The 25,836-nt window shown below is 41.2% G+C and overlaps 1 long non-coding RNA gene across 1 annotated transcript in view; it reads left to right on the top strand.

Moving 5' to 3' along the window:
- Positions 1-1,485: 1,485 nt before the first annotated feature.
- The window catches only part of LOC144827342 (uncharacterized), a 371,811-nt gene continuing 347,460 nt past the window's right edge, over positions 1,486-25,836 (top strand). The window contains exon 1 of the long non-coding RNA XR_013610146.1: positions 1,486-1,735. This is a non-coding gene — a long non-coding RNA (uncharacterized LOC144827342). The remainder of the gene's footprint in view (positions 1,736-25,836) is intronic.

Raw genomic sequence — 25,836 nt, 5'->3', positions numbered from 1 at the left:
AAGGCTAATTCCTAACTATAATGTCCTTCTAAACTTTTTTTTCAGTAAATTTCGAAGGTTTTTTAAATGCTAATTCCTAATTATAACTTCCCTGTAACCTTAGTTTTTTCCAGTGAATTTCTAAGTTTTCTTTTAAGTTGTAGTCACGTTTGCAGAATGATGAAGAAAGGGAGCCGGGCTGCTGACCGGATCTCAGAAATCCCACTGTGTAGGACTTACATGAGGTATCAGGAGGGCTTCTTGGCCTCCAAGGTCCCTCAGGAGTAAAGTGAACTTCATTCCCCAACCAGTAGTGTGTCAGGAGGCATGTTTGAGTGGTGGAAAAAGGGGACGTGGGCTCCGAAGCCTCTTAGCAATCCCACTGTGTGGGACTTATTATAGTTACAAGAGGGGTAGTTGGCCCTCAAGGATGTCCTTGGGGGCCAACTACCCCTCCTGTTATCTCCAGTAAAGCCAACACAGCTGGATTGCTGAGAGGTCAATAGAGGTCACATCCCCTTTTTCCACCACTCTGCAGAGGCACTACTGGTTGGGGGAATAAGTGCACTTTAGTCCGGAGGCCCTCAGGAGTAAAGTGGAATTTATTCCCCAACCAGCAGTACACCAGGAGGTGCATTTGGACAGTGGTGGAGAAAGGGGGACTGACCTTCAAGTCCTCCCAGCAATCCTGCTGTCTAGGACTTATGGAAGGTAACAGAAGGGATTACATGACCCCAAGGAACCGCTGCATCTAAGGGGACTTTATGTCCTAAACACCACTGCTCCAGGAGGCGTGTTTGCAGATGCAGATGTAACACTACCATGAAATTAATGCCACTGTGGCGAAATGTATATTTCATTAACATCAATTGAGCAGCATGGCATGTCGACTTTGGGCAATTTCCTTTTTATGGCATTGTAAGCATGATGACAACTATCTTTACTTGTAGGCTTGACGGACTTTGTTTTGCTTTGATATTGGTACTATCTTTGTGGCGATATTACACAATCACTATGTTAACTTCACTATTTGATACGCACATTTCATGAATTGAATTTTGACACAAGTACTACACAGGCCAGGCCTTACGGAGCATACATGCACGTTAAGTTTAATTCTTTCACCTTCTCAAAATGGACACTGCATTTGCTTTGAGTGACCACAGCATTTCATGTGGAGTCCGTCATTGATTTTGTGTAGTGTCTATGTGTGCTCGAAGAACTTTGTTTTTGCGTTGATATTGGTACTATCTTTGATATCATACTACCACTATGGTAACTTCACTGTTATTTGATAAGCACATTTCATAATTTTGACATAAGTACTACACAGGCCCTATGGAGCATACAGGCACGTTAAACTTAATTTTCTTACCCTCCCAAAATGGCGCTGTATCTGCTTTGAGTGACCACAGCATTTCATGTGTGGTCCGTCATTAATTTTGTGTAGCATCTATGTAATGCCTCCGCACGTATTGGCTCACTGTGTGAACAAGACAGCTCGTCTGTCAAAACGCGTTACCAAATAAACGTATTTGGTTTACTTCCTGAGTGTGCGTCTCATCCTTCGAATTTGTGTGGACATTATTTTCGCCGGGAGGCTTCACCGGCACGACGCACCACTTGCCAACGGGCCCGTACTCCGGCAAAACTAAGCCAATTGAACAGAGGAGTCACCGGCCAGCCGCAATCCGCGAGTTGGAGAATACAGGCATGTATACCTGAGAATTGGAAGAATATCAAGCGTGTCCCAGAGGTAGGCGTCTCTCCCCCCTTTGTGGTGTGGGCTGCGGGGGTAGGGTGGCGTTTCAGAGGAGGTGCACCTCATTTTCACATACCACACGCATGCGGGAGAGTCCCTTTCTCTGGTCGGCGCTTGCACTGTGAGTAAATAAGCTTATCACCTTTTGACTGTACCGTTTATATCATGTACAACCGAACTTCGATTCTTTCATTACGGCACAGACTTTCAAAAACACTCTCTCAGATTTCTGCTGTGGTCTAGTAGAATCTCTCAACAGTACTCCAGCTGTACTTTTTCAGACCACGTACATATCTATAATACTGCGGCAGCAAGAACCTCCTAGACTAGGAGGGGGGGCTGAACCTTCAATTTTAGAACAGGTGTGGGTACACATCCTTAACTACTGCTTTTGGAGAGCCAACTTTTGGTACATACATCTTTTTAAGGGAACAGGTGTGGTGCCACGGCCAGGGCGACTTTCGTTCTGGGGCACACGATTCGATCCGCGGCACCAGTGGCAGGTCAGCCCAGCACCATGTGACTCTGGGCAAAAGCTTGCTTAATCTTCCTGACGGCCCGCAGTGCCGGGATGCCTTCGGCTAACTGTTAGCGCTTTACAAAAACTGGATTTACATTTTTTTTTTAGCATGGATATAAAATCTGAACACCGTGCAGCAGCACAGAAACTTCGTGCACAGGGCCTGGGAAAGCGACTACGGCTAAGACCACACAACAGGTGGATACCTCATCAAATGCGAAACTTAAACGACTAGAAAAACAGAACAAATCGGAGACCGCCAAGTGGTGGGAAGCTATCTCATTACAGGACTATGTTGACAAACAAATGGTGCCTCGAGGTCTCCAAATTTATATTATGCCCTCATACGAATCACCCACCCCTCGTATGTTACAGGACTGGGCTGAAAATTCTGCCAACAGCTCCAGAAATATACTCAACATATTTATCAAGTAGGCATGGTAAGACAGGGAAGACAACCTGCTGGAGTTCACTGCCCTGGAAAATGAACTTAGCAACAGCAGTAAATAAGAACTCATCAATAAATTCAAACAAGACCTCAAACCAAAATTACAACAACATGAGGAAGACATAAAGAACCCCAAACAAAGGAAGCTTCATAGGGACTGCGTGGACTGTGAGTGTGGCCATATTTTAATGTACAGCCACAAGTATGACTAGTTATATGAGGACTTGCCATCACCCGGGAAAGAAATCAGTACCCCACAAGCTGGTACTGAACAATCACTGGCCGTGACCAGCGGATCAGACACTGAAATTTCTATAACTACTGTCAGCTCAGCATCTGAAAGAGAAGTCCCTTTGAAAACTGCAACTTTTTTAGACGAATTTCGGGTCCTAAGAAATGGCCGACAAACATCGAGAACAACACCGCCACTGGCCCAAGGAAGAGGAAGAGCTCAACGGGGCAGAGGACGAGGAAGAGGAATAGGCAGGGGAGGAGCAAACAAAGGAGAAAACGAAGAACGCAGAAAGAACATATACGGCAACATCAAGGAGTCCATGGGAAACAAATCGAGAGGCTCAAGAAGCAAGCAATAATGGATCCTGACATGGAAAACAAAACCATAGTTAATTTAACTAATCGTCATCTCTCGGTCCTCCAAAAGAAAACCCTATGCCTAGGCCTCACTTTCTGCCCCACTGAAATCTTTAACTTCTCAGATACACGCATCGATCTTTACAAGTTTGTCAGAAAGATCAAATTAAAGAAATGGCACTTACTCTACAAACCCGGGGCCGACAAAACCACCAGCACTGAGCATATCACTGGCCCTTTTTCTAACTTGACAATTGAAGATGCTGAAACCCTCTATGACATGCATGAGCTTGCCAGGGGGTCTGACTCCTCTCTGGCCCAGATTAGTAAGCCATAGGAGCTTGATATCCCCACAGACTTAGCAGCTTCCACTAAATTCAAACCTCGGTTCATCTTCTATCCTAATTTACTCTATGATAACATCGACACCTTTCACGAAGTCGATACTAAATCACTTCTAAAACTGAAACATCAGAGTTGCAAAAATGTCACCTTTAATCCATCAGCTAAACAGAAAGAAATAGTAAGATCTCTTGTGGATGATACAAATATATTTAACCGCCCTGCAGACAAGGGAGGTAACATTGTACTCTGGGAGAATGAAATGTACATTAACGAAGCAACAAGACAACTGGACGACCATAGATTTTACACCAAGGTCAACACAGACATGTACAATGCCAGCATTCTAGAAACCAGGAATAATTTATAAGAATGGAAACAAAAAGGTCTCATCACCTGGGAAGGATTTTGTTTTCTTAAACATGATTATCCGAAGCTGTCTATTTTGAACCTTTTACCCAAAATAGTTAAGGAATCCAGCATACCACCATGTAGACCCATTGTATCCTCCATTGGTAGTGCTTTAGCGAATGTGTTGAAATATGTTGATCATTTCTTTCGGGAGTATGTTATTTCCCACCCATCTTATGTCAGAGATACAAAAGATTTTCTCTTTAAACTTGAAAGTATCATAGGGGACACCAATGACCTAATGATAACACTTGACGTAAACTCACTTTACACCATAATTGGCCATTCACAAGGCACTGCAGCATGCCATCATTACCTAAAGAATAGACCCATGGGATTCTTAGAACATACGTAAATGATACTAGAGAAGATGAACCTGTGCCTCACGAATAACATCTTCATGTTTGACGGTACCATATATAACCAGACGCTTGGCACAGTCATGGGCATATGTTTTCTGCCAAGCTTTGCTAACCTATTCCTGGGCAAATGGGAAGAGGACATATAGGCTGACAGTACCCTCAGCATTGACTTTAGTAAAATCAAGATCTGGCTATGTTACATCGATGATCTTTTTATAATCCGGACAAGCACAGAAGACAAAGCCACTGGATTTATTAACAGACTGAACTTTAATGACTACAACTTAAATTTAACTTCCAACATGAGCAGGAATCAAATTGAGTTCCTCGATTTATTGATAACAGTACATCAGCACACCTTATATACCAGCCTATTTCTGAAGGCCACTGTAGATAATACTCTTCTCCACGCTCTCAGCAGTCACCCGGATACTCTCAAGTGAAGCATCCCCTATGGTGAACTGCTGAGAGCGAGAAGAAATAGTAATACCGAATTTGATTTTGCAAAAGAACAGTACATCATGATCACCAGATACCTTGACAGAGGTTTCCCCATGTGGGTACTTAAGCAAGAACTCAACGGAGTCAACAAAATTGACCAAGCACAGACTTTGACAACACCTACTGATGACATTGAGGAAAGTAAAACATCTAAACCCGAAGACAGTAGAGTCACCATGACATTCAACTGGAATTCCAAATAAATAGAAAAATCCTAGTTGACAAATGGGATATCCTCACCAGTGACCCAATCATTTGCCACACCTTACACCACAGACCCAGTATCACATACAGGAAGGGACATAGACTTAGGGACATCCTGGTATGGAATGACATCACCCAAGTGCCACCTCGAGGTGAACACAACCTCAAAGGATTCTATCCCTGTGGTTATTGTAAGGCCTGCCGTAATAGCTACATATCACAATAATTTGTTATACCAGGACAGAATAAACCCAAGAGCATCAACCATTTCTTAACATGTAGTACCCCTTTCACTGTGTATGTATTTGAATGCCCATGTAAGTTGAGGTACGTGGGGAGCACCACATTTATGGCCAAAAAAAGAGTGCTCGAGCACATGCGTGCCATAAACAAAGGATAATCACTACCCTATAGCCAGGCATTTTGAAGAATTCCATCTCTCTACAGTTCCCTTCTCAGCTACTTCATTGTTGAAGAGGTACATACCGGCCCTAGAGGTGGCAATAGAGTTCCTAAACTGCACAAATGAGAATCCAAAAGGGTCGAAATCTGGATGAAGAATTAAACACACCTACAAGAGGAATGATATCTGTTTAGTCGCATTTTCCGATTCCTTTCTCTGATTGATTCTATTTTTTCAGATTTGTCTGATTGCTTCTATTTCATGCTCTACAGTTATGACTTTTAAATGTCCGTGTTACTATGAGTATTGTGTTACAATAGTGATACAGGTTATTTTTAACATCACTTTCTATTTTCTCTTTACACAGGAGAAAAGGAAGGGAATCTCCGCCTGCGGACTGTGTCATCCGACTCGGCCTCCCTACCCCTACCCTTTTCTTCCCTGTCTCCTGGGTCCTCTCTACATAGAGCTAAGATCTCTCATATATTTATATATATATATATATATATATATATATATATATATATATATATATATATATATATATTCACTGAAAAAACCATAGGTTATAGACCATATATAGTTAGGAATTAGCATTTAAAAAACCTTATTTTACTCACACAAAACCATTGAAATTCCATATATAGTTAGTTGCACTAACTATATATCGCGCACCCGTAATCCACTGCTGATGATGTCACATATTACATCATTCATGACATGGTCAGTGACATCACTGATGACATCACTGATGACAACATCCAGTGATTATGTGTTTCTGTAAAGTTTAAATATGTTTTACATATTGAAGAATGAGTGGATGTATAAGTGTCTCAATGAAGGTTTTAGTAGGTGCGTGATTGACTGTATGAGTGAGTGATTAAATGCGTCTTACTAAATGCACGGGTTAGTGACTAAACTGTCTGAAAGTGTGCATCAGCATGTCTGTTGTTGTGCAAGCTGCTGCATGTGTTGATCAGTAGCTATATAAGTAGCTATATGGGTTATTGATTGGTTGCACAAGTATTTGTATGGGAGACTGAGTGTGTATATGACTGGCTGGGAGGTGTGTGACTCTGTGCAGATCAATGTGTACTTGTATCAGTGATTCTATAAGAGAGTAAGTATGTGTTAGTATATGTTTTAAAATGTAAGGTACTCTATGTTTAACTGTGTAGATTAGAAAATGGAACTGTGATTGATTCTTTACAGGACTGACTAGGTGTGTGAGTAACTCCATGGATGAGTGGCAGAGTGTGAGTGTCTGTATAGGTGTATGAGTGCATATGATAGTGTTGTCAAGATGAGTGATTGTATGTATGAATGATTGTATGGGTGAATGAGTGAATGTGTGTGTAGATGTAGGAATCAGTGAGTGGGTATGTAGTAACTAGTATTGGTGTGTCAATGGTTTCAAAAATTATACTCTGTATTTAACACTGGGTGTAACAGAGGTTATATTAAAGTGTGAGGAGATGCATTGTATTGTCACATTAATGATATCATCATTGATGTGACCATTGATGTCAAATGAGATATCATCAGTGATGTCATTTGAGATGTCATCAGTGAGGTCATCAGTGATGTCACTGACCATGTCATGAATGATGTAATATGTGACATCATCAGCAGTGGATTACGGGTGCGCGATATATAGTTAGTGCAACTAACTATATATGGAATTTCAATGGTTTTGTGTGAGTAAAATAAGGTTTTTTAAATGCTAATTCCTAACTATATATGGTCTATAACCTATGGTTTTTTCAGTGAATTTTCAAGGTTTTGTAAATGCTAATTCCTAACTATATATGGTCTATAACCTATGGTTTTTTCTGTGAATTTCATTGGTTTTTTAACAGCTAATATCTGTAGCTGTAAAATGTATTCTTCTTTAAATCCAAAAATATATTTTATATGTTTATGAATAATTTTTTTTTTTAAATATTTTTTTTTCTTCGTTCCCGCTTCGCGAATCGGGAAGCTTCCCGTTAGCTGACCTTGATGCCGCGAAATAGACCGCGAGCCGGTAAACGTTTCTTTACCGCAACTGCCGCGTTAGAAAACAACATCGTGACGCCTCCCGTCCGCATGACGTTTCGCGTTGTCGCGTGATACGTCATATGACGTGCTACGTTAGCGAACTCGTACGCTTACCGAGTCGCAAAGCACAGGTTTCTGGAAGCAAACCGGGAGGCCCTGCAAAGCGCGTAACGTAAACACAGCAGGTCATGTGACTTGGTAATAACACTTTTCATTGGTTCATTTCACTTTCGGTTTCCTAATGATGTAAGACTAGGTCATATGATCTAAAATGAACACTTTTCATTGGTTGAGAACTATTTTTTTTCCCAAATGGTGAAAATCCCTCCTTCTTTCCTCACTCTGACTTTCATCATTGTGAGAGAAAGACCCTTTGTTACCAGTGAGCAATGGCTTCTTTACTAGCTTCAGCTGGTGCTTCCCCACCACCTCCACCACATCCAAGGAAGAGTGGACCACCTGCTAAAGTTATAATTCAGCAAGAAGAGGAAGAAGAGGAACAGGACGACCTAGATAATCTCCCTATTATGGCCAGAAGATCTGTTGTACCGGAAGTAACGGGACCAGAGGGCAGGGAGATGGTGCCAAATATACAAACGAGATTTCGTGAAGTAAAACAAGTCTGCGTACATTGCAGTGGAATCATTTGCTACGCAGAAAGTAGCATCACTCTGATCAACAGAGCTATTAACAATCATGCTCATGTTTGTCCGAAACTCCCCAAACAATAAATTCTTTTTTTTGTTTTCTTCCTCCTGTTGAGCCCTTTACAATGAATCGTTTTCGTTGCCCCCTCCGAAAAAAAAACAAAAAAAATATAAAACTGTTCAGAAAAATTCAAAAAAAGTAAAAAAATGTTCAGAAAAATAATAAAAAAAATATAAAACAACAAAAACAATTTAAAAAAAAGTTCTTTTCAGAACTACCTCCCCGTTATAAAAAAATTGGTACAATATTTGCAACTGTGCCAACCTCTATTTCTCTTAGTTCGCTTCCCAGTTCGCTCCCCGGTACGCGAACCGGAAGCGAACCAAAACATTTTTTTTATAAAAAAGAACAGTAAGTATAAGGGAAGGAAACAGACAGTTATGTTAAAAGAAAGACAGCTATAGGGGAGTAAACTAGAGATACTATTACCCGTAATCCACTGCTGATGATGTCACATATTACATCATTCATGACATGCTCAGTGACATCATCAGCAGAGGATTGCGGGTAACAGTATCCCTAGTTTATTCCCTATAGCTGTGTTTCTTTTAACATAACTGTCTGTTTCCTTCCCTTATACTTACTGTTCTTTTAAAAAAAAATTTTTTAGATCTGTCAGAAACAGTGAAAGTAATGAAATATAAAAGACTACGTAGAATATGAGCACTGTATGCAACAACTTTGACACTGACAGAAGCCTCACCTTCTCCATGCCTCCTACACAGTTCTACATGTACATCATAAATGCAAACAGAACAGAATTAATTATACATGTTAAATGGTTTATTTTTGCTGTTCTCAGAATGTATCAAATTTCACTAAAACAGTGACTTGAAGGTATTCATCATATAACAGCGGGGAAAAAAAAACACAATCAAAATGATTGTGTTTAAAAAACCCATACATTACAAATCAGAATTCAGAACTCCTTAAAGTTAACTTACTTTCCATGACTGCCAAGGATGTCCTATGAACAGCTTACACTCTGTTGTGCTGTTATTACTTTCAACCCGCCACTTTCTGAAAGAAAACCTCCATCGTTTTCAAAAACATGTTACATACAATAAATGACTTCTCGCTCTCTACCACACGATTCCACAAGGCCAAATCGTGTCAGAGCCATGTATAACTCTTGGATTTCTTGTAAGCCAATCCCGTCTTTTCGCATTTCCGCAACTTTCAGAATTAAAATGTTGAAGATCATTTACACAATCCTGGACTAGTAATATCTTCCCCTTCTTGCTCAATCATGTTCTACATTTCCTATCACACTGATACTGCTTACTATGAAGCAGACTTACACTACCTTTATGACTAGTACAATTATTTAATTCTCTACATCACTTTTAATCACAAAGCAATGTAAAACAGTAGACAGCATTGCAGACTTACATTCCCTCTACTCCATGTTTTGATTCGCTGCTTCAATTAGCTTATAAAAAGAAATAGTTTTTCTGAACTCATTCACAGTGCACGTATTTCTCAATAACGTCCAGTGTTATGGTAAAAAGTTATGTCTCTGTACTACACTTATCCTCAAGGCCAAATAGTGTAGGAGCCATGAGAACTTCTTGAAATTCCTCAGAGCACATCCCGAGATTCTTTCCCTAAAATTTTGGTTTTAAAAACACCAGGTAAGAGTTTTTAAGGTCATATGGCAATTTTTTTTTGAAAATTAAAACAGAATCATTGCAGAATGACCAGCCATTTCTACACTTTAAATAAGCTGTATAATGTCCTGATGTTATTGAAGGACCATCATGATATATAATTGCTACAGTTACAAAAGTCCTTCCTGATATTGACAACTGTGAAGCCACAAAATTTTTAATTAAAGTTGTCAATTTTGTTCCATCAGGCCTACATCGTTGGAACATTAAAATGACATACTGGCCATATGTTCGTATAAATAAAGTGGACATCATTTCAGATTTACATTGGCTACACTCCATGTTGTGATCAGCGGCTTTTACTAGCTTATTAAAAGAGACTGATTTACTGTCTGGCAAAGTTAAATATATAAATCTTTCTGAGTCTACACTAGTAGTAGCTGATACCCTACAGTTCTCGCAGTCATGCTGCCATTGATAAGAAAGCCCAAACAGGTGATCTACATCTACACCTTCATCATGCAATACATCAAGCATATACATTAAAAACTCCTGACAATCTTGCTGACTATTTTGAGAGAATTGTGTTTGGCCTGAACATCTGTCTAACAGATTTCGAATTTCAGACACACTTTCTATGTTTGTTCTATCAGTGCTACATTTCTCTAACACAGAATTTAACAAACTGCAAAATCTTTGATCCGAATTGACCACAATCTGTTCTTTTAAAGTTTCTAGAGAAAAGACAACATTAACCACTACATTAGCATAGCAGTTGACACCAGAACTGTTTTCAAATTGAAAACCAACAACATCTTCAACAGAATCCTTTTTGTTTCTGCTTATAATTTCAGGTTCATCAACTTTTCGTCTTTTTGCTACAACCTCCCCAGTATTGGTCACATTTCTTCGTTTCCGGCCTACCACACGTTTCTCAAACAAAGGATACTGAGGCAAATGTGGCGCATACTCTCTTCTCAACCTATTGTATTCCTTAACACAATCTAGATCCGCACAAATGTTTGTGACATCACACTCAATCAAGTACAATCCCGATAAAGTCCTAACTCGTGACAATGCCACATATGCCATACCCTCCTTGAACACAGAACTGCCAATATTCACCAATGCACAGTCTACACTTAAACCTTGCGATTTATGGATTGTCACCGCATATGCCAAGCAAACAGGAAACTGCTTACGACGAACATATAAGTCTTTTACAAGCAAAAATCTAGCAGAACAACGAGCAATTAGCTGTACTTCCTCAATGCCATCAAATTTAATTTTTAAAAATTCAATTCCATCTCTATTTCTGTATTTCACAAAATCAACAACATTACCCATTGATCCATTTACCAGACCTCTTTCAACATGTAAATTCCTTCTTAAAATTATACGGCAGTTCAAGCACACATTCAGAGTCTTTTCAAAACCCGCAGTTTTAGATATACTCTTCTCTAATGAATCCAATTTTGTTTTCAGATTCTCAGACAAAATAATTGTTGATCCCATATGCTCTACTCTGTCAATAGCTTCCAATTTCACAATCTCTTGCTTTTCTAAATGCAACATTTTGTTGTTGAATTTGGCACATTCTGCAAGAGTTGGCATCAAACATATTCCAGATTTTTTCTCAGTAACTTTCTGAAAAATATTCTCAGGCACAACATCTTCGTCTGGATATAAATTTGTCAGTAATCGTGCATGTAAAGCTTCTTTCCCATGCTCGGTCACTTTTCCAATTCTAACATCTTGTAGAATAGTCTTGTAAACTTCATCCTTTGCCTGACGCATATTTTCATGCAGTTCAGCATAATTGAAGTTTAACCATATATTGACGTTGCCAATACTCCCTAAGCACTTCCTGGTATCTTCATGCGTGAGCATTTTGAACACAGGTTGCCCTTTCACTGGTGTCAGCTGCAGAAGATCTCCAAAAACAATGATGTGTTTGCCACCAAATAACACATCATACTCTGTTTTGAGAACTTCTTGCATTCTCAAATGCACAAAGGCAAGCATAACATTGGAAACCATGCTTACTTCGTCAATGATAAGAAGTTTCATTTTCCTCAAGACTCTTGAAACTTCAAAACAAGCATCTCCAGATAGCTTGTGATATTCTAATTTGTTGTCATGCTCCACTGGCAGCATCAGTAAACGATGTAAAGTAATCCCTTTAATGTTATGTGCTGCCAGTCCAGTTGGAGCGGTGACAACACAAGACAGCGATGACTCTGTCCTTTCCTGCAAATAACATGAAATTGCTTTAATAAGGAAACTTTTTCCAGTTCCCGCTTCTCCACTCACGTACAGTCGGACAGGCTTCAACGACGTACATGAGCACTCTTTCTTATCATGACTTAATCCATGATCAATTTGCATGGTAAGTTCGTCATATATTTTCCTCTGCTCAACGTTGAGTTGTCTTTCCAACTCTTCTAAGTTAACCGCATCCTCCTGAGCATGTGCCATGGCTCTTTCCACTTCATTCATAGCAGTGGCAGCTTCATTTTCGATAAGAGGTCCTCCTAGTGGATCCTGACTCAATGAAGCAGAACTCTGACTGTCCTGAGAACTGTCTCTGGCAATCTCGGCTGCAATCGTTGCTTCCTGCTCAATTTCCACATTCAACATTTCTACATATTTGGGAAAAGCAGGACATTCTATGGTCTCCTTGGCAGCATTGAAAGAGTCTTCGTAACAGAGGAAATCTCCAAGCAGTTCCTCTTCTGCACGCCAAGGCTTAAAAAGTTGCAAAAGTGCTAAATAGAAAAACTCCTTTTTTTCACGAGATTCGCCACTCAATTTTCGATGGTTTATCAAGTGGCATTTTCTTTGCTTGACCAGACATCCCTCACTTCCTATTACAGCATACACTCCTTTCTCAGTATCTTCTTTGATGTTCCTCTTGAATATGTAATTTTGCAGAACCTCATACAGACAAACATTCTCGAGGTGACTGCTTCGATTTGGATAATATGTATCCAACATGTTGCTCTTCAAAATGTCGGTACTGTTTGGCTCCTTTTCCGCCAAATACTCAATTTCCCGCACAGGTTTCAGAACTCGATTACGCGTTGCAGCAAGACCAACACTCGCCCAAACGATACTCCTGGACTTGGCATAGAGACTTGCTGAAGACAACCGGTCAGAACATTCGTAAGCTCCGATTTCTCGATGCGACAACATCTTCAGACTGAAACTGTACAACTTCTTGCTGAGGCTCTTTTCATGGGAAATGTCCTCCCACATATCCTTCAATTCTGTCTTCTCTTTTTTGGTGATGTAAGATGTCACATACCTAGCCACAGCCATACAGTTATCAGCCACAAACTGTATATCCATGTTAGCATTCCACATGGACAAAATCACCGGGTTGTAGTCGTTGATGTACTTAGACTCTTCGTTCCTCTTCAAATTGTATGTGTTTTTAGGTGATTTCTTCATCACATTATGTCGCAGCGAAGACATCAAACTGTTCACTCTTCCTTTAGAAATCACCGATCGTGGAAAGCCGAAACAACATTTGGTGTAGAACTTGTCTTTGTTCCGGAATTTACGACGACAGTACTTTCCACATCGATGGCTTTGGAAACGTAAAACTTTTTCTCTTAGGCTTTTTTTCTCCTTTGCGTTTGGAACAGCACACGTAGAATACTGTTCTATGAAACTCATCACTGAGTCGTCTGCATCCGTTCCAAATTTAGGTGCATCCTTGATCCACAGCAACATATGTATATGAGGAGCACCTCTTGCTTGGTACTCCTTCCTCCAGAAGAAATCCAACACCTCTCCAAGAGGTGGATTCTTCTTATTCATGATGAAAGACATCATACCTTCAAATCTATGATTGAAGTACCTACATACATTGACTGGATCCAAAGAGCACAGTTCTCCGGGTGTCTTGAATTCGATGTTTTCTACGTTAGCATATGCCTCTCGTAGAAATTCAAGTAAGTCTTCCCAGCCATACTCAGCACAGCTCAAAGTGAGGAACCATGTGGGAGTTCCTAAGTTCCTCAGCATACATTTTAAATCACCATGACGACGGTACCAGTACTCATTAGTACCACGCTGACACGCCATGAGATTAATCAGGTGAGAATCCAAAATACTGTCTTGGACATTGACTTTATCCATAAAGTCACTTGCCGAGATGTTTTGCATGTGTATACCACTTTTCAAGATGTGGTTCACTGCATATGACAGTCCAGACAGATCGCTTTCAAACAGGAGATGAAACAAATAAGGAATGCATTGTCGAAACCTAGGATCTCCTGCATACAATCGCAAAGTCCGGTATTCAGAAGCAGGAATTTGATGAGGTCGCTCATCATATCTTCCTCCCTGACCTGTTGGAAAAAGCTGTGGGAAACACCGAGCTTCCAAACTTTCCTCCCAAACACTAATGGGACTCCCTTTCGCTTGTTTCATTTGAAACAACTCAATAGCATTCCCCATGACTTCCTTGGAATGCAAAGGATGAACACTATAATGTTCATATATTTCTTCACTAGTACAGGGTTCTACTTTCTCAATTTGACCAGCACACAAATCGCTATCCTCTTCCTCACTTACTTCCTCTTCTGCAACATATACATTTTTATAGTATTTATTATATTTTTTCAAATACAATGTTGCCCTTTTGACTTTCCTAACATCTACTAAATCTTGCCATATTTTCTTATTCTTTGTCGGAACCCCATTAACTAAGATAACCAGAGGTTCCTCTTCCCCTTTTTCTACTCCAATTGTGTTAATGTTTTTCTTCAAATCTAGAGGCAAATAAACAACTCTTCCCTTTAATCCTCTCTGTAAATCTGATGGAGGCAATTTCCCTGTCTTTGGCTCCATTCTTACAATAGCCTGAAAGGGATGGATACTTTGAATCAAAATAGATTCATAAGTATTTAAATCCTTCAATTCAGAAGGAATTTCAACCAATTCCAGATTATTATGAACTGCTCTAGCAGGCATCTGGTTTTGATTTAATTTGTTACAACAATAAGTACACACACGTTGATCCAATCCCAAATCAAAACAATTTTCTACCATCAAGTATGTTGCAAAATCCTTCCATTCACTATTATTTTCCCTTTCACTTTTTCCATATAAATCCACTAACTTAGTCTGATTCTTATAATAAGTGCGTCGACAACACACACAAGTGAAATTTGGCCTCTCACTTGATTTCACCTCAAACGTCGCAATTTCCCTCTGGAAATTATCTGTACTGGAAACCTGTACACTATCTTCCACATTACTCTCTTCTTCTTGGTCAATTTCAACATTCTCCTCTTTACTTCCAAAGTAACAAAACTCAATTTCTTCACATATATTCTTCACATCTATTTCAGAACCATGCAAAAGAGCAGCGCATAATTGTTTTAGCATAATTGCTGGACTCTTAGCATAATACAACATTCTAACTAATTTCCTCACTTTATTATGATGCACTGCTAGCATCCTGAAATGATGAAAAACACTCTGGCATACTCTCCTGGAAAGACAAGCCAGTGAATGACCATGCAAACCTATCACTTCTCTCACTCTGCAAGGATCTAATTCTTGCAACAACTTCATTTTCTGCTTCAAACTTTTCTTACTAAATGACCGTATAAAATCACAAAGCAAATTGATGGAATCCTGTCGTACACTGCAAATACTACTACACTTCCAGGTGTACACAGGACCCTTAGGACGTCTCCCTAAAACCTCATTACCTAACACCTCTTCTATCTCTGTTCTCACAAGTTTTTCTTTTTCAACTGGACAACCATCTTTCACTTCATAAGCTCGACCACTGGTGTCAACTGCATGCACCAAATCATTATCCTGGAAATAACTCTCCTCATTAAAAAATGCCTCAGAGCTTGAACTATGCATCCATTCTCCAGAAAAAACTTCACAAAAATTACTACGATTAACTATTCTCTTCCATCTACTATTTCTTTTGAAATCATAAATTACCTTGTTTAGCTTCCTAATTCTATTGATTGTCAAAATAAATAACTTACGTTTAAATTCAAATGCCTGATCAATAACTTTCTCAACTATTTTTTTTCTCTTATAAAAAACCACTTTCTGCTGACCTTTCTTAATATTTTTTAACAAATTCCCAATTATCCTGTTGCGGAACATTCGTTTACGAATATCCCTAAACTGTTGTTTCCTTCTACTTTCATGCATAGAGTTATCTCTTACTCTAGCAGTAACATTTCTCATTGGCCTTTCCTTACCATTTGAATTCGGTCTCCTTTTCTGGAGTGAAACATTTTCTGTAGTAATATTTTTTTTACTACACATATTTCTTATGACTGTTTTTCGACTCTTACCCGGTGCTTTCTTGGTGACTTGACAAATCTTTTTGTTAGAGGACTGCTGCAATATTCCATGCTCCTGCTGTCTTTGACGTTTTCCAGCCTTTCTTACTCTTTCTTTGCTAGGCATCCTAAAATCTTGAAATAATGTGCAGTTGAATCTGTGGTAAAATATAATAAAAAATGTTATTAACCACTATTACCCAACAGTAAATTAATAACAGTCATCAAAAACTTAACACACTACTTAAGTATATAATATACTGAAGCCTATCTCCAATTTTTCACTGAACAGGACTCATCTCTTCTTAACCTTGGATAAACCTCACCTACTCTGTGTCCCCTGCACATAATTAAATGTAAAGGGACAGATTTATATTAACTAGCACATCCCCAGGGATGCACCAGTTAACGTGCACCGCTGCTCTGCCACCCACGGTGTGCCGCATTTACAATCAGATAGGACAAAGCTACATCAAAACCCTGCGCCTGCTTGAAGCAGGCATAGATCTTGACGCAGGTAGGCTGAAAGCTAAAGCAACAACTAAGTGTCGTGTGCAGAAGTTACAAAAAAGGAAAAATGGCGTTTAAACCAGTAATGAGACCATGCTAACGTAATACAGAGTAAAAATATCCAGGATCTACATCAGTTTGGGGTTCACGAACCTGGCAGGTACAAGGCACTGAGGCTTTCCACCGTGCATGTCTCATCCCAAAACATATGTTGTTTGTGAATGAAACAATTTCCCAGACCAAATGCTTTGGATTGGCTACTTCTAAAAAATTAAACACCCCTACTATCCCGGAGTTAGAGGAATACGATGGTTGGAGTAATTTTACTCGTTGTCTATTAAAGATTTACAGGCCCTACTCCGTAATTCTTCCTTTAACATTTCCAGTATAAATCCAAAAGGTTGACTGCTTTGGCAACGTGCCTTATCCACGGTTTAATAACGCTGCCTTTTGCTTTATATAAGTTTTCAAATTGTATGAAATATATACCAATAGGTCGTTATTAACCTTTAGGTAGTGGTTTTCTTCATCAAGTCTGGTCGCTTCCATACACATACAGATTTTCAAAGATGATCAAGAACTTTATCTGAATGGAGAGGAATGCACTGAGACGCCAGATCATTCACTAATGTGTAGGCACAGACAGTTACACGGTTCATGCAACAAACACCGACCAAATATGGCTTGCGTGTTGCAAGGCACGCCAGTTCCTGCTATCATCCCCACGTTCAAGTTCTTGGAAAATGGTAGTTATTTGATGCTCAATAATGAAGATTGTTCTGGGTTAATTAAAAGTATTCATTTTATCGTAACAGTAAATGAACGGGTTATTTGCTGCAGAAATGTTCTATTTCCTCCCACACATGAACATAGGGAGTTTTCAATCTGGCCACAAATACCAACCTTGGGAGCACATTTCAACAGCATGGCAAGAATAAGAGCTCTTTTGTCTCAGAGAGAGGTGGCCTTGAGTTCGGCCCGTGAAACTTTCGTGCTTCACATAGCGAACACCCGTACAGAGGTGCAGACCCTTTTAAATACAGATTCGACTTTGCATTTCAGCAAGATTACCCATTCATTTCCATGCAGCAGGAGGCCCATAGGAATGAAGGTGCAATTTGCGATTAGCAATTACCTCATCGCAAATTACGAATTTTTCCGACGGTGCAGGGGTATCTCAAGAACACCCTGCTGCACCCCTGAAAAAAAAATTTGGGGTCATATGGCGCACATAAATTTTGAAAACATTCCTTTACCTCAAAAACGATTTTCAACTCATAATTTGAAAACACTGCACATGGGGAAATGACTTAAAATGTCCTTAAGACACATAAAAGCATTTTTTGATTGCCTTTGCAGCATGTTTCAGTCACCTTTAACATGCCTATGTAACGGAAACATTCAAAATCTAAATTTGCCATGCACAGGTGGGAGCATATTTACAAGCAATTTGCTCCACAGACAAACTTCTTACATTGAAATGGGAAAGACTCTCAATTACCTTATAAAGAAGCAGACACCATTATATCCTTCTCATCAATATTAAAACCATTGCTTTTTCTCAAAAACGATTTACAAGTCATAATTTGAAAACACTCCACAGCTCCTATGCACATAAAAGCCCTGTCAGTACTAATACTTCACATTTTCTCCAATTACAATTTCTCAAACAAACAAAATCTATTTGTGAAACACTTGAGACAAAGCAACATTTGAAAAACACAACTTTCTTCATAATTTTCTCCTTAAAGCACACTATTTTCTATCTAAATTAAAGAAATTTTTTCTCACCTTAGCAAGTACTTTCAGTTTCAAAACAGTCTCAGAAACACACCAATTTGTCTTCAGCAGAGCAAAAGGTATGCACTCCAGAGTCTGCAGCTATCAAAAGCACAGAAATGCTGTAATTCCTCACACAGATCTCTCATGTCACCCAATCAAAACTCTTCCCTCACTTTTTTTCAAAGCAAAACCCTTCCCCCCTCTGCCCCCTCTCTGCTTTTTCTGCATAGCAACCACCTCTTGCAAGACCTCTCACACAACAATGTTGCAATTGAACTCTGAACTCTCAGTGCACCTGCATATCCAAAGCATTCTTTCATTTAATGATTTTTTCTTCGCCACTCAAAATACATCTTTCAACGAACTCATCCATGCACACTAACTTTCTGTTTTCAGCAATCAAAATCCACCAATCACTCTTACTGCTTCATTAACACAGAAACTCCTCAGTTTTTTTCATTTTACACTCTCATTTTTTCAACTGCCATTTCATTGCCACACTTCATCTGACTGCAGGAGAACCTTCTCTCGCCATGTTTTCTGTCTGGATTGTTGGACATAGCTACATCTATTGGGCTCAAAGGTACGCTGAAAACAGGAATTTACCTAACCTCAATTTACAAGATGTGGAAATTAAGTGGTTTGGCCACAGAGGATTAAAATGTCACCAATTGATACCATTGGTGAAAACCTTTATGCATTTGCCAAAACCTGACCTGTTAATTGTGCACTGTGGAGGTAATGATTTGGGCACTTTGACTGGGGTAGGTCTGGAAATGCTTTTAAAGGACACCTTTGAGCAATTGATGGCACTTTTTCCTCAGACTGCCTTGGTATATTCAAATATATGCCAAAGACAGAAATGGAGGTGGTCGAACCAATTTTGTCCACAAATTGAGAAATCGAGGAAGCATGTAAACAAATCTGTTTCAGCTTACATGAGAGACCATGGAATGGGCTCCCTGTACAACAATAACTTGCGTTACTACATGCAAGATATCTACAGAGGAGATGGAGTTCACTTCTCAGATGAGGGCAACAGAGTTTTCACTCTGAATTTAAGAATGTGCATTGGTACCTACTTATAAGTACCTAAATGTACCATAAACCCAAAAGCTCTTCTCAGAGCTACCCTACATCTGATCACTCACAATTATTATTGTACTCTAACTTTTTTCACTAATTTTCAAGAAAGTACGCTCCCCAGAACGCTTCCCGGTTCGCGAACCGAGCGCACTCCACGCAAAAAAACTAAAAAAACGGTATATATTTTTTTGCCCTGCGAGAACCTTTCAAAGCCTCCACATCAAACCTAGGGGGTCAGGGACGATCTACTATGCCCCCTTATGGTCATTTGCCCCTTCGCTTTGGCCTCCTCTTGTCTCTCGATCCTACCGAGAGACAAGATGGCGGCCGCTACGGACTGTTTGGAATGTTTACAGACGCCGAAAAACCAATCAGCTTCGCAAACCTCCGTAACGCGAAAAGTACGCGAAGCGGAGCGCTGTTACAGATATATATCTTTTTTTGAACGTTAATTTCTCAAAATCCACTGGAGCACATATATTGAGACCTAGCAAAGGCACATCGGGCTACCAGTCCCTACAATTTTGCCAAGTTTCGTGCAAATCCATTCAGCCGTTCGATTATTATTATTATTTTTTTTTTTGCCCCGCGGGGCCCTTTTAAAACCTCCACATCAAACCTAGGGGGTCAGCGAGGATCTACTATTCCCCCTTATGGTCATTTGCCCCTTCGCTTTCGCCTCCTCTTGTCTCTCGATCCTACCGAGAGACAAGATGGCGGCCGCTACGGACTGTTTGGAATGTTGACAGACGCCGGAGAACCAATCAGCTTCGCTTCACAAAGCTCCGTTGCGCGAAAAGTCCGCGAACCAGACCGCTGCCTGGTCCGCGCTTACAGATATATATCTTTTTTTAAACGTTAATTTCTCAAAATCCACTGGAGCACATATATTGAGACCTACAAAAGGCACATCGGGCTACCAGTCCCTACAATTTTGCCAAGTTTCGTGCAAATCCATTCAGCCGTTCGGGCTAAAAGTGAGGCCAACCGCCCTATGGAAATTAACATGGGAAAAACGCGTTTTGGGACCCCCCTTTTTTCTCGGCCCCCCCTTCACGAACCCCCCCCAAATTTTCAAAGGCTGCTCAGAAACAAAATGTGCCATTTTCCTGAAAATTTCAGCCAATTCCGTCCACAAACGGCAAAGTTATTAGACATAGAATTTTCAAAAAACCCATAGAGAAAAAATCCTAACTATATATACCTACTGGCGACCGCCAGTAGGTAATATATATATATATATATATATATATATATATATATATATATATATATATATATAGTTTCTCTAATTCTATATTTCACCTCACTTTGTTCTTGTTTAGGAGGCTTACAATTAGCTAGCCCTCGGCGGTCATAGTAACAGTGCCATATTGTTTTTCAATTATGCCCTCAGAGCATCTACACACTTGTGGAGAGTATATCTCTGACGTATTGATTTTCCGACTGTCCCCCCTGAGGAGGACACTTGTCCGGCAGTCACCAGTGCAAGGACGCTGCTAGCTGCGGTGTGTGCATACCTTTATATCATTGTTTGCCTCAAACCGTTGTAGAATGTTTTTAACTTGTGTGACCCTGTACTTGCTCACAATCGTTTTTAAAATTTGTTGAAATACCTCTTGCATATTGCTTTGCACATTGACCTGGAACCTACCTGACTTCTCTCTCTGGCCCCGGTCCAAGACGGCAAGTGCCGTTGTGCGAAGGGCTTTTATGGGAGCTGCAATAACTTCCTGTTGGGGTCAGTGCAGTCTTTGGTGCCCCCACTCTATTTAGGTCCACGCTCATGCGCACATGCAGCGGATGCGGCAGTCACCAATGTAAGGACGCTGCTAGCTGTGGTGTGTGCATGCCTTTATTTCATTATTTGCCTCAAACCTTTGTAGAACGTTTTTAACTTGCGCAACCCTGTACTTGCTCACAATCAATTTTATAATTTGTTGAAATACTGCATGCACATTGCTTTGCACATTGACCTGGAACATACCTGACTTCTCTCCCTGGCCCCGGTCCGGCGCGGCAAGTACCGTTGAGCGTTTCTGGGAGCTGCAATAACTTCCTGTTGGGGTCAGCGCACTAGTCTTTGGCGCCCCCTCCCTACTTAGGTCCACGCTCATGCAGACACGCGCAACGGACGTGGAATTCACCAGCGCAAGGACACTGCTAGCTGCAGTGTGTGCATGCCTTTATTTTATTATTGGCCTTAAACCTTTGTAGAACGTTTTTAACTTGTGCAACCCTGTACTTGCTCACAATCGTTTTTAAAATTTGTTGGAATACCGCTTGCACATTACTTTGCACATTGACCTGGAACCCACCTGACTTCTCTCCCTGGCCCCGGTCCGACGCGGCAAGGGCCGTTGCGCAGAGGGCGTTTTACTGGGAGCTGCAATAACTTCCAGTTGGGGTCAGTGCACTAGTCTTTGGCGTCCCCACCCTACTTAGGTCCACGCTTATGCGCACATGCAGCAGATGCACGCAGCGGGCACGCCGGCGGTGCGCCAAAGGCAAGCCCGTCTGCGCCTGTCCGTGCCTGTACCGGGCCCAGGGCAACCCCCCCCCCCCCGGCCCTTTTGCCCTAGACTTCAAGAAATTTAGGTACTCAAGTCTGGAACTTTTTAAATTATGGCCAGCACCTAATAATGTTTGCGCCCCCAGTGGACCCCTCAAAGCCTGTCCCCACTGTAACTTTCTTCTACTCAACAAAACCAGAATGTTTTTAAGCCGCACTCCCTTTATCTGAATGGTCCAAATATTATCGCAGCACTCATAAATGCGCGTTCACTAAACACAAGTACAAGATAGCAGATCTCCTAACAGATCACAATCTCGACATTCTTTTTGTAACAGAAACCTGGACAGATCCTTCATTCGGGACCGGATCTTACTGTTGCCACTCCAGAGGGCTATACAGTCTTAAGGCAAGACAGATCTAACAAAAAAAGAGGTGGGCTGGCGATAATTTATCGCAGCAAGTTCACTTCTAAAACTGGTCATATACCCTCCTGTCTTAGCTATACATTTCTCTATCCAGCTCACCTCCTCTCAAACCTTCAAAGACATTCTGCTTTACCGTCCACCAGGATCTAGGACGCAGTTTCTCTCTACACCAAGCAACCTGATAGAACCCATGGCAGCCGAACCTACCCTTACGATCTTAGGTGATTTTAACTTTCACCTAGAAAATCACCTGGACAAAGACACCAACACATTACTTTCAGACCTTGAAGCGGTGGGTCTTTCTCAGCGAGTACCAAATGCCACGCATGTAGCTGACCACACACTAGACGGCCTCTTTTCCAACTCTCAAGCAATTCATCTAAAGAGTATTCTCCCTTTAGTCTGGACTGACCACCATGTGGTTTTATTTAATTTAATATCTATATTGATAACAAGTCCTCTCCTAGTTCCCTTATAAATCCGCCTGCTACCATCAGAGCCTGAAAGAGTATAGACCATCAGCTTCTTAAGTCGCAGCTATCTTTGACCCAACCAGATGTTTCCTCAGACCTGGACCTTGCGTCAGTAAACTATGACAACTGGTTGCACAATGCACTTAATCTGCTGGTGCCTACCAATATTTTCTCCAAAAACCAGCGTTCTCCTTCAGCCCCGTGGTTCTCTAAACTCCTCAGAGACCAAAAGAAACTGTGTAGAAATCGCGAAAGACAACAGTCAGGAGAAACTCCTCTATAGAGAAGCATTCACTAAATACAAACTATTAATTGCGCAGGAAAAAAGTCAATATTACATTGCCCAGATTGAATCCACGCAAGACTCCAATAAACAGCTCTATCAAGTAGTTGCCAAATTATCAGGTCAAACAACCTCCTTCACTCCAGCCCCCTCACAGTCACTGTGCGACGCTCTAGCAAACTACTTTTTTGAAAAGGTAAATGACATCTGTTGTAAATTTGCATCCCAGATGAACACTGCCCACCAGTTGTCAATAAGTAGTACCACTGAATACTCCTTATTACAATTTGATAATACCACTCCTGATCAGAATGTTAACTAAATCTCTTCTGTTAAATCTGGCTCCGCTAATGACCCTTGTCCCCCGGCTGTATTATTACCAGTTGCTGAACAGGTGGCACCTGTTTTGTCAAGCATCTGTTATGCTATGTTTGCGTCAGGCATATATTGCACAAACTGGAAGAAAACTATCCTAAAACCGCGGCTAAAAAAGCAAACCTGGACCAGACTGACACATAGAATTACAGGCCTATAGCCAGCTTGCATTTTCCGGCCAAAGTCTTTGAAAAGGTGATAGACACTGAACTTTCGAAGTATATTGAAGATCATCACCTGCATGCCCGCAGGGGCCACAGAACCAAGATCGCGCTTATTAAAGCGTCTGAAGAGATCAGAGTCAGTCTTGATCAGGGAGGGACAGCCGTTCTTATATTGCTGGATCTCTCAGCAGCTTTTGACACGGTTGATCATACCATTCTAATTGACCGTGTCACTAAAATGGGCATCCAACATAAAGCAAGAGCCTTACTTACCTCCTTCCTCATCAATCGCACACAGTGGGTAGAGTTTGGTACTTTTCACTCAGCCCAACTGGCCCTCCTGTGTGGTGTGCCTCCAGGTTCGTCCGTAAGTCCGACACTCTTTATTTATTTATATATTTATTTATGGGTTTATACCACGCTTGAATCGACTCCTGGAGGAGTATCTCTGCGCACAAACACCAGTAGCAGATGGAAGAGAGCGATCAGTCCAAGGTTGAAGTTGAGTAGTGTGCTAATTCTGGAACAGGAAAGTTTTCAGCCTTTTCCTGAAAGTCAGATGGTCCCAACACTGCCTAAGTAGAAGAGGAAGTTTATTCCATAGTACAGGACCAACCACTGACAGTGCTTTACCGCCCTGTCTTGTCTTTTTTACAGTAGGCACTCGGAGGAGGAGCTAATTGCTAGACCTAAGGGTACGGACGGGATTGTATGGAATGAATTTTTCTGCCAAATATGAAGGTCCTAGTCCGTGTAAACCCTTATGGATTACACAACTGGTCTTAAACTTTACCCTTTGACGCACTGACAGCCAATGCAGTTTATCTAAAAGGGGTTTTGAGGGGGCTCTGGGAGGGGCATTTAGGACTTGCCTAGCAGGGGTGTTATGTACCACTTGTAGTTTACCTAATACTCCGTCGTTGGCCGATGCCAACAGCCCGTTGCAATAGTCGAGACCACTAAGCACCAGGGCCTGCACCAAGGATTTTCTGGTGAAGTCAGGGAGTAGGGGGAACACTTTACGGAGGAGACCTATGACATGAAAACAGGATCCCACTATGTTGTTTCCATGCTGCTTTAGGGATAGCTCCTGGTCCAATCGTACCCCCAGGTTCTTTACCACCTGTTTGGGTTCGGGAACCGGGCCTAGATCTGACGGCCACCAATCAGGGGTCCATAACATTTTGGCCTCCCCGAAGAGCATGACCTCTGTCTTACCCACATTACATTGTAGGAAGTTCGAGGACATCCACTGAGCGACTGCCCTCATGCCTTCGGAGAAGGATGTTTTAACCTCGGAAGTAAGAGATTTAAACGGGAAAAGGAGCTGTGTGTCATCCACATATGACACTGGGATGAAACCAAAAGCTCTCATAATCCTAGCCAGGGGGGCCACATAGATGTTAAAAAGGGTGGGGCTCAAACATGAGCCCTGTGGCACCCCCTTTGTAATCTCTACCTCCGCTGATCGGAACGCACCCATGTTTACACATTGAGTGCGATCGGATAGGAAGCTCCTCAACCAGGCCAGTGCCATACTCTCAAGGCCAATCTCTGCAAGACGTCTGAGCAAGATGTTGTGAGATATAGTATCGAACGCTGCCGATAAATCCAGCAGCACCAGGACCACGAGTATCCCTTGTCCTGGTACATGTGGAGATCGTCTGTTACTGACAGCTGTGCCCACTCAGTGCTGTAATTCGGCCTGAAGCCGGACTGAGAATAGTCAAAGTTCCCAGATTGTTCGATAAAATTCGAAAGATGTTTATTCACGTGCTTCTCTGCGAGTTTGCTCAGGTATGGGAGCAGAGATATAGGCCTGAGGTTGGACAGATCCGTCCACGGAATAGAGGAGTTTTTCCGAATAGGCTTCACCAGTGCCCTTTTCCACTCCAGTGGAACCCCGCCTTCGGCAAGCGAGAGATTTACAAGGCACTGGATCCCAGGACCGAGCGCCTTGCCAACCACCGGCATGATTCTAGCTGGAATAAGGTCAGATGGACAGCCACTCTT

This window comes from Lissotriton helveticus, chromosome 4_1, assembly GCF_964261635.1.
Source record: "Lissotriton helveticus chromosome 4_1, aLisHel1.1, whole genome shotgun sequence".
Classification (NCBI taxonomy): domain Eukaryota; kingdom Metazoa; phylum Chordata; class Amphibia; order Caudata; family Salamandridae; genus Lissotriton; species Lissotriton helveticus.
Note: the sequence above shows the minus strand (reverse complement) of the source record. Positions and strands in the feature narration are given on the sequence as shown.